The 9,066-nt window shown below is 45.1% G+C and overlaps 1 non-coding gene across 1 annotated transcript; it reads right to left on the reverse strand.

The window, feature by feature from the left end:
- Positions 1–609: 609 nt before the first annotated feature.
- TRNAS-CGA (transfer RNA serine (anticodon CGA)) lies at positions 610–682 on the reverse strand. The gene has a single exon. It is a non-coding gene; the product is annotated as a tRNA-Ser (tRNA).
- Between the last annotated feature and the right edge of the window lie 8,384 nt (positions 683–9,066).

Raw genomic sequence — 9,066 nt, forward strand, 5'->3', positions numbered from 1 at the left:
AGGGGCCCGATTTTTATTAGTCATATCATGAGAAGCCAACAAACACTGACACCAAGGACAACATAGGGGAAATTACTTGTGCTTAATAAATGGAATGAAGAAACGATAAATTAATGGAAATTAAAGTGGATGAAAAAACAACTTGCCGCAGGTGGGAACCGAACCCACAACCTTCGCATTTCGCGTGCGATGCTCTACCAGTTGAGCTACCGCGGCGCTGTTTCCCCATCCACTTTCTTGAGTATTTATGTGTACTGGTAGAACCCTGGGAGTGTTAGCCAGCGCCACCACTCACAGACCTTGGCGGCGGACGTGGAACGTCCTTGTTGCCGCAGGCGTCACGAGAACGTGATCTTTTTGGGTGAAGGCAACCGGTCAATAAACCCACATATGCTACCTGAAGGCATCAATGTTGCCGGATTCGAGACCCTCGTATGTAATAAACGAGAAGAGAGGGGGTTAACCGAGGGGCCCGATTTTTATTAGTCATATCATGAGAAGCCAACAAACACTGACACCAAGGACAACATAGGGGAAATTACTTGTGCTTAATAAATGGAATGAAGAAACGATAAATTAATGGAAATTAAAGTGGATGAAAAAACAACTTGCCGCAGGTGGGAACCGAACCCACAACCTTCGCATTTCGCGTGCGATGCTCTACCAATTGAGCTACCGCGGCGCTGTTTCCCCATCCACTTTCTTGAGTATTTATGTGTACTGGTAGAACCCTGGGAGTGTTAGCCAGCGCCACCACTCACAGACCTTGGCGGCGGACGTGGAACGTCCTTGTTGCCGCAGGCGTCACGAGAACGTGATCTTTTTGGGTGAAGGCAACCGGTCAATAAACCCACATATGCTACCTGAAGGCATCAATGTTGCCGGATTCGAGACCCTCGTATGTAATAAACGAGAAGAGAGGGGGTTAACCGAGGGGCCCGATTTTTATTAGTCATATCATGAGAAGCCAACAAACACTGACACCAAGGACAACATAGGGGAAATTACTTGTGCTTAATAAATGGAATGAAGAAACGATAAATTAATGGAAATTAAAGTGGATGAAAAAACAACTTGCCGCAGGTGGGAACCGAACCCACAACCTTCGCATTTCGCGTAGAGCATCGCACGCGAAATGCGAAGGTTGTGGGTTCGGTTCCCACCTGCGGCAAGTTGTTTTTTCATCCACTTTAATTTCCATTAATTTATCGTTTCTTCATTCCATTTATTAAGCACAAGTAATTTCCCCTATGTTGTCCTTGGTGTCAGTGTTTGTTGGCTTCTCAGAAATTTATCAAGCGTGACAAGGCCCCGCGCGAGAGTGAAGACGAAGTCTGGCGTCACTCGAGGCACTCTCGCCGTCAGCGCGCGGAACGATAGCAGCGCCCCGGCGTGGCCCCGCAGCCGCTCCGGCCACCAAAGCCGTGGTCCGTTTACTTTTTTGGCCGACAGTACGTTCCCAACTTTGTATATGCTCGACTTGTAAAACAGGCCGATATATTCAGTTGTGCATGTTCGCTGTCTTCCTTTTTGATGTCTCTCAGCTGTGCGAGGATACCATACTTCACATTTTCATTGAAGTTAACAGGCTTGCTCTTGTAAAGTTGCCCGAGGAGGACTGCAGCTTGGCGGTTGTTCACGGTTCATGGTTGAATGAGAAAAGAAATAGGACATTTTGGCCTACTTTGAAAAAATTCATGGCAGCGGCGTAGGGCCAATGTTGAGGGTGCTGCACCATCCCCTAGCTGGACAGAAGCCAACTGTATGGTGAAATCCTGGGCTGGTAAGGTCGCACTATTGTTTGCGGGATTTCCTATTGTAAAGGTTTCCTTTTTCAGACACATACGAAAAGGCGTGTGAAAAACAGAAATTCCTGCAATATCATTCGGACATGAGCTGTGAAGAGGAATTGGGATGCGGAAAACGAAAAGAATGAAACGCCTTGGCTTCTGATTACAGCAGTGAACAGGACACAACTGACAGCTCGGGTGATGATGCAAACTACGAACCTCCTAGGCCACCAACACCGCTTCGACTGGTGACAAACATTGGCATGAAAGAAGTTTTCTTAATTTGTTTATGTCCAAGAGCACACACATGAAATACGAATATTCACACTTCCCAAAAGCTGCCTCAGAGCAGAGATTGAGCTATTACGCACATCAACTGTGTGTTCTCCTTGGGCAGTTACGTTGTGCTATAAACTGGGAGTCTACCGTCTTAACCAAAAGTTAGCATAGCATAAGCACTTACAAGCACACGTTCCAGCACAAAGCTGTGTGTGTGGACATAGGTTAAAAGCATTGTATTAAAATGACAATTTCAGGCGGCTATGACCCAGCTGCTGCCCACGCGTCATTCAAGACGCCTGCACGACACCAAAAGAAACCCTCTGCAGGCATTGTACATCTTTCTCACTTCAACTTAAAAATGCAGAAAAAGAAACTCACAGGGAAAAGTATGCCAAGTGGATTTTGATTGAAGCTTCTAATGTGCTGTCAATATGAAGTATTATTGCTACAAGAAAGTAAGCATGAGTTCCCATATGTTAATGCTAAATACCGAATCTTCTGTCTTCATTGTAAGCACGATATTACTCTTGATAAAGCAAGAAGCTAAAACTTGTGTATATGTTTCCTAACACAGCATTACGAAGTAAATTTGACTCACTCCCCACAAGGATGCACGCAACAGCTCAGTCGTGATATGTTAGTGCTGCTCATCCCTTTCTTTGTGTGTGTGTGTGTGATTGTGTGTTGACCGTATGCATACATGCAACCTTTCTTTCCCATGATTTCAGGTGCATCTGCGAGTTCTAGGCCCTCGTTCGGAAGAGCTGATGGATCCGAGACCGAAAGTGTGCCACGGAGACTTCATGCTGGTGAATATAAATTTTTCTTTCACATGACACTTTTGTACGACTTGTTCAAATATGCATTTGTACTTTCCAGGACAGTCACCTTGCATGCTGCCACAGTGTTATTTCTTTTTGGAGCTTGCAATGAGGGTAATAATGCATGATGTCACTCTCTCAATTTCAGGCCCATCTGCCAGTTACTCAGGATTACGAACGGATACGCAACTCTCATGTTTGCTTTGAATGGCGTGTTTGGTACATCTTGTCAAACACCAGAATTTTGAGCAGCGTGACACATATAAGAGGCATAGGATGAAATGCCGCGTGGGCTTGTTTTGTGTCCTGTGGCCCTGTTCAACATTCTGCTGTTTGTAATGACCAATTTCTTGCCAGCATGAATCTTTACTTTTTCAAGACGCATGCAATGCTAAAAGACGCAGCATGGTGGGCTTGAACATGACTCGTAAATGAAATTATGAGGCACTGCTCACTTTCAATAGTTTTGTATGAGCATCGCAGATATGTTGACATAACTGATCTTGATGTGAAAAATGTTCCTTCAGCCTTTATGGAGAGGATATTGTCCACCCTTAATACAATTAAGGTTGTACAACAGACGCACACACAGCTCTCGACAGAAGTTAGGACTAATGCTGAAGAAGTAGCCAAAAACCTTCCTGATCTGCCATTTTTTCCACAAAAGACATGGTTGATTGAGATTCTAAACTCGGGGTCAACAAGGAAGCAAAGCTTCGAATGGTAATGAAGCTGTTTGCCTTCATTTTCTTACTGTTTTCTGCAAAATGAGTTGCAGTGCAAGCTCACTGTTTTTTTTTTTTTTTCACTGAGCGTTATTTATATAACACGTGAGTGATTTACCGATTATTGCTTATTTCATTTTCTACCAGAAAAGACACATGGTTGTCCAAGGTGGTGACACCATAAGCCAGAATGCATGCATCTCAAAGAGCGTGATGTCGTGGGATATGGCAAAACAGTTCAGTTGTTTTGGCGCAAAAGGCAAAATGAAGCTTTGTGAGCTGAACGTTTACAAGCTACTGTGCATTAAGTCTTCTGCTACAATATTATCATTTTCGTTGTCTGCATTGCCGTAGCTCATTTTCCTCGCACCCTGGACACTTATTTTCTTATGCAGCCTGCCTGATAGAAAATATCAAGCAGAACCAGGAGGAAGCTACACTAAAAAACATCGAAAAAGCAGCCATGTCTTGGTTCCGCCATACCGCAGGAAGGGCAGCATCAGGGCAACAAAGACCACTGAACAGAACTTCAGAAGAGGACGACGAAGCTCTCATTTCTTGAGACAGTGCACCTTAAGTACTGCTTAACTGTGCAATAAATAATTTTGGCGATCACTTCCTGTTGTATTTTTGTTTCTTGGTTTCGGAAGTGAATATATTTCACAATTGCCATCCCACAAAAGTGTGAAGCAGTTAGCAAAAGAAAAAATCGGCAAGAGATCCCAATAACCCCCAAAAATTTTTCAATCTGGGGCATGCCAATAACCTCCCAGGAAGGTCCCAACAACCTCCGTCTGGGACATACCAGAAAATTTACTTTTCGTATCACTTTTTTATCACTTCTATTATAGGGGTGTAAATGGGACATCCCTGGGATGTACCTATATCCTAATTCAGACATCCTTAGGATGTCTTTGTGTCGTCTGGGAAATGGATGCGAAGGTTTAACGGCTTAGGGGTTTGTCATCCTAAATCGACTTGTGCTATGCCGGACGCCACGGTGGAGGGTTTCGGATAGTTTTTACCACCTGAGGTCTTTCACATGCAATGACATCGCACAGTACACGGGCCTCTGGCATTTCGCTTTCATCGAAATACAACCGCCACGGCCGGGATCAAACCCGCGTATTTCGGGTCAGCAGCCGAGCACCATGACCACTGATCTACCGGCTGAAATGAGTGAGAGTACTCGGAGGCAAGTGCAGCAACAATGATGTTCGGAGTTACGTGAGAAAGCACCCCTACCAGAATGCAAATGCTGACGATGACGCTCAACGAAGTTTCCCATTTCTAGTACAATTATTGCAGCTCATGTGAAGCTATTCTCGCCTTTTTTTAACACTTAAAAAGAGCGGCCAAGGCATACACTTGACTTTGAGATGGCATCCTGAACGTGCAAATCATGAAGAATATGCTGTTTTCAGGTACAGCTTTCTCTGGCTACGCAGCGGAAGCCGCGCGCGCGATGCGCCAGCTCCTACAAACGTGCTCTTTCCACGCGCTCATGGGCCAAAGACGCAGGCCTGAAAGCTAGCGGCGCGCGCTCGTAGCTTCCGCTGCATAGCCTTAGCTGATCCCGATTGAAGACCTGTCTCATTTATTGTGCGCCTCTAATGGTGCAAAGTCTGATCATAGAACGCGCAAGCAGGTAAACAACCTCTGAAAGTGGTAGGAAGGGTTACGGGGTTCCGCTGTAGGGCACACAGGAGAGAGGATGAACGCTCGCAATAAACAAAAGCGGTACTTACTGCGGTGTGCAACTCGCACTCCTGCTTTCTTGCCTCCTACACTGGATGTATCCAGAACCTCTGCTTTCTTTTCTTTTTTTCTTCGGGCAGCTTCATCAGCAGCAACTTCCTTTTCACGAGTAGCAGACGACGAAGAACCCCCACAGAGACTATCTAGGCGGCGGAGTCTACTGCTTCGCTAAATATTTCCTATGTCGCTCTCAGTGCGTCTGAAGCCTATTTTTTACCATAAAGAACGCACAGAAAAAAACAGCGACTAGACGGCGAAGAGAAAAAGGATGGAAAGACGGAAGCACGTCGGTACGTCTACCTTTCCGATTACGCACCAGCTTGGCCATACCGCTTATTTCCAGCGCCATCTCTCCGCTAAACAGGCAGGAAGTACACTGACACATTATTAAAAGAAACGGAGGAGCTTTAGACAAAGCTTTAGGGTTTTTCTTTTGTGTTTTGTTGTTGTAAAGAAAGGGCAAAGGTCTATAAACTTTATTTGTGCATTTCATGTTGGCTAAAGCAGTTTTGCCTTGTCTGGCTACACTGAGGCGGCACCTGCCGCTTTTTCGCTCCATGTACCTCAGCCAGCGGAAGTTGGACGTCATGCCACTTCGGTGTTTCCTGCTGTGCGAAACTCGTTGAGAAAACACTCCATGTATCCCGGCCTTTAAAGTGCAGGAAATAATGCCCAGGAATGGGGAAATGCTTGGAAATAAGACGTTTTCTTCATAATTTACAGTTCGGCATGAAATGAGTCGGGTATTTTCAACACCATGTATGTAAAAGCGAATTGCTTTTGTTTGCAATGTCGCCCATTCAACACTTTCGGACGTTTCCCCTCTATATGCAGTGTTCCTATTAGGGCTAAATACCAAAATGACACATACAGTGTTCCTATTAGGGAAAATACAAAAATGACACATGCTTGTAATTTACTTTCTCCAGCTCATGTCGTCCGGTGGAGCTTCGTACGGGAACTACTGCTACTTACCTGGTGCCACAACATTGGATGAACGCACAAGAAGCCCGGAACGAGCATTTATATAGAGCGAAATAAACATTTCCTCATCTACGAGGCTTTTTGCGTCAACTTCATGAAATTGCATGTGGCACAGATTCGATCGAGGCTTGTAAAGATCGTTCGCAATCATTTAAAAAATAAATACAAACAAATAAACGATTCCGCACCAAGACCGTGCGCGAATGAGCAGCAGAACAGAAAAAAAGCGCCGAGTAGCGCAGTCGGCGTAGCGCCTGCCAACAGCGTTCAAAACGCGCGCGCCCAAAACCGAAACCGGAAGAAGTTTATCCCATGCGCTTGGTGCGCTACAGTCAATCCGGCCGCTGGGCTCTATGGGAATGTCGGCTCTTGTTCAATGTCTTTCTGTATGGCGAAACCGTCGCGCGGACGCCACCGGCATCGTCTCGCTCGGCCCCCACGCTGCCCCCCATCCGGTATGTTAGTTAATTGTGCCTTAGTTTCGCAAAAGCGTCTAAGGCTATGGTGCACCAAATACAAGGTGTCTTAAAATCCAATTTAAGAAGAAAAAGGCTAGTTCATTTATATTCTATGTAAAATGCCAGTCTCGTCTAGTAATTTGCGCCCGTCAGGTAATGAAACGATCGCATCATCTCCCAAAATTATAGTAGTGTGTAAAGGTATGTGTAATTTATATAATTGTGCAAAAGGATTCGTCTGTGTACTTCAATATATGTGCATGTCAGTAATATATGCATAGCTGTTAGTGGTTCTTGGCATTTCTCGCATGTTGGTGCGTCTTCTTTCGTAACTAAATAATTTTGTGTTAGGTGTGTATGCCCAATACTTAGTCTGCATAACACTACTTCGAAGAACAACTCCTGGTGGTAACGTTACTTCCACTCACCAAGTATTGGTTTCGAAAGATGTAGCTTGTCTGCACAATGGTCTCATTCGTTTTGCCATCTTGATGTTAAGGCCTTCCTAATTGCGCGGATTCTATCTTTATATGGAAGTGTTGTGCTTGCTATGCCCTTATACGCTGCCATCGATGCGCACGTGTCAGCTGCTGCATTACCCAGCATTCCAACATGACTTGGGCCCAGCAAAAACGAATTGATCTCCCGTATTTGTTAAGCGCCGCCATGCTTAAGATGTCCCCTATCAGGGGCTCACACTCAGATTTTAGATGTAGAGCCTTTAGTGCACTTAAGGAATCAGTGTATACGACTGTATTTTCATGCTTGTCAGTGATAATCCTTTTTAACTACAACCCATATAACAAAAACTTCTGCAGTGAAAAGAGAGGCATGTTTTGGTAATCGAATATTTGTGTCCCAATTTTCCGTTATGGCCCCCACGCCCATGTCTTCTTTTGTTTTAGATCCATCAGTGTAAAATTCGATGTAATTTTGATATTTGTCCTACAGAGCGCAGTATTCTTGCATGATGTGTTCGTGTGGGGTGTCTTTTTTCTTTAAATGTGTTTATGTCCAGTCACATAAGTGTGTAAAATCCTACCACGGGGGAAATCGTGGTTTTTTGGCAACCTGGAAGACTTCAAGAGGAATGTCAATATCCCGACAATATTCCTCATATCGTAAGACAAGCGGCCTAATCATCTTCGGTAAATACGTAAAAGACACGTTCGATCAGAGGCCCAGTGCTTGTGAGATAAAGCTTTGAGGATATTCTATATTCAATGCTTTATTCGCTTCAATTTTTAGTGTTTTAATGTGGGCTAAGAAGTTTAGTTCTTTTGTCAAAGATTACTCCCAAGAATTTATAGTCGCTTTACAGGCAGCGCGAAATCGTTCAGTTTTAAAACTGGGTCTAAGCACAATCCTCGTTTTCGCGAGAATAGCACTGTAACAGCCTTTTGAGCAGAGAAGTGGAAGCCATTTTTCTCAGCCCATCGTATTAGCTTATTTATTGTGATCTGGAGATGTCTTTCACATGTCGGTAAGTTTCAGGCGCGGCATCCTATTTGCAGATCATCGGCGTATATGGAGTGCACAACAGAGGGGGGAATGGCTTTGTTAATAGAGTGGCCTGCTTTTCGGGCAAGACCGCGCACTGACGTGGCACTCTTCAAGCTGCGTCGGCCCCTCCACCCTAAAGCGGGGGCTACATGGGGCGTTTTTCTCCTGCGATTATCGCGCGCTAAAAAAAAAACGCGCTGGCGGGACGCCGGCCAGGCTACATGAGGCGCACGGGCGGCGAACGCCGCCGCAGTGTGGCCAGACAACGCGAAAATGTTTTGGCTACCACTAAATGAACGAACAATGCTTATATGTTGTTTTTTGTGTTATAATTAATAAATTATGCAATAAATACCCCACTAATATGTCTATACACATTACCAGGTATGTTTAGTATTGTATCGATATTTTTGTCGATGTTCAGCGGAGAGAGTTGGCCGGAAATGTTTCGTCTGGCGACCTTGTGCGACTGCAACTAAAGCCCCTTAAACTTCGTAAAGTAGTGCCACGCTTTGAAGAATGCCGCTTCCTCCTCCAGCGCTCTGGCCGAAGCCGACGCCGCGTCGCTATTGGCCTAATGGCATCACGTGGCCCCTTGCGCCGGCTTCGTTTGTTTACAGTCGCGCTTCAGTGCCATCTTTGCTCGAGAAGCGGCGCTTCTTGGCGGCATTCCTTCCGTTCCTATTCTGTGTTGTTTCGATCTTGTGAACACCTTGATGGATGTTTTGTGGCAAGAGCGACGTCG

This window comes from Dermacentor andersoni, chromosome 3 (assembly GCF_023375885.2).
Source record: "Dermacentor andersoni chromosome 3, qqDerAnde1_hic_scaffold, whole genome shotgun sequence".
NCBI lineage: Eukaryota > Metazoa > Arthropoda > Arachnida > Ixodida > Ixodidae > Dermacentor > Dermacentor andersoni.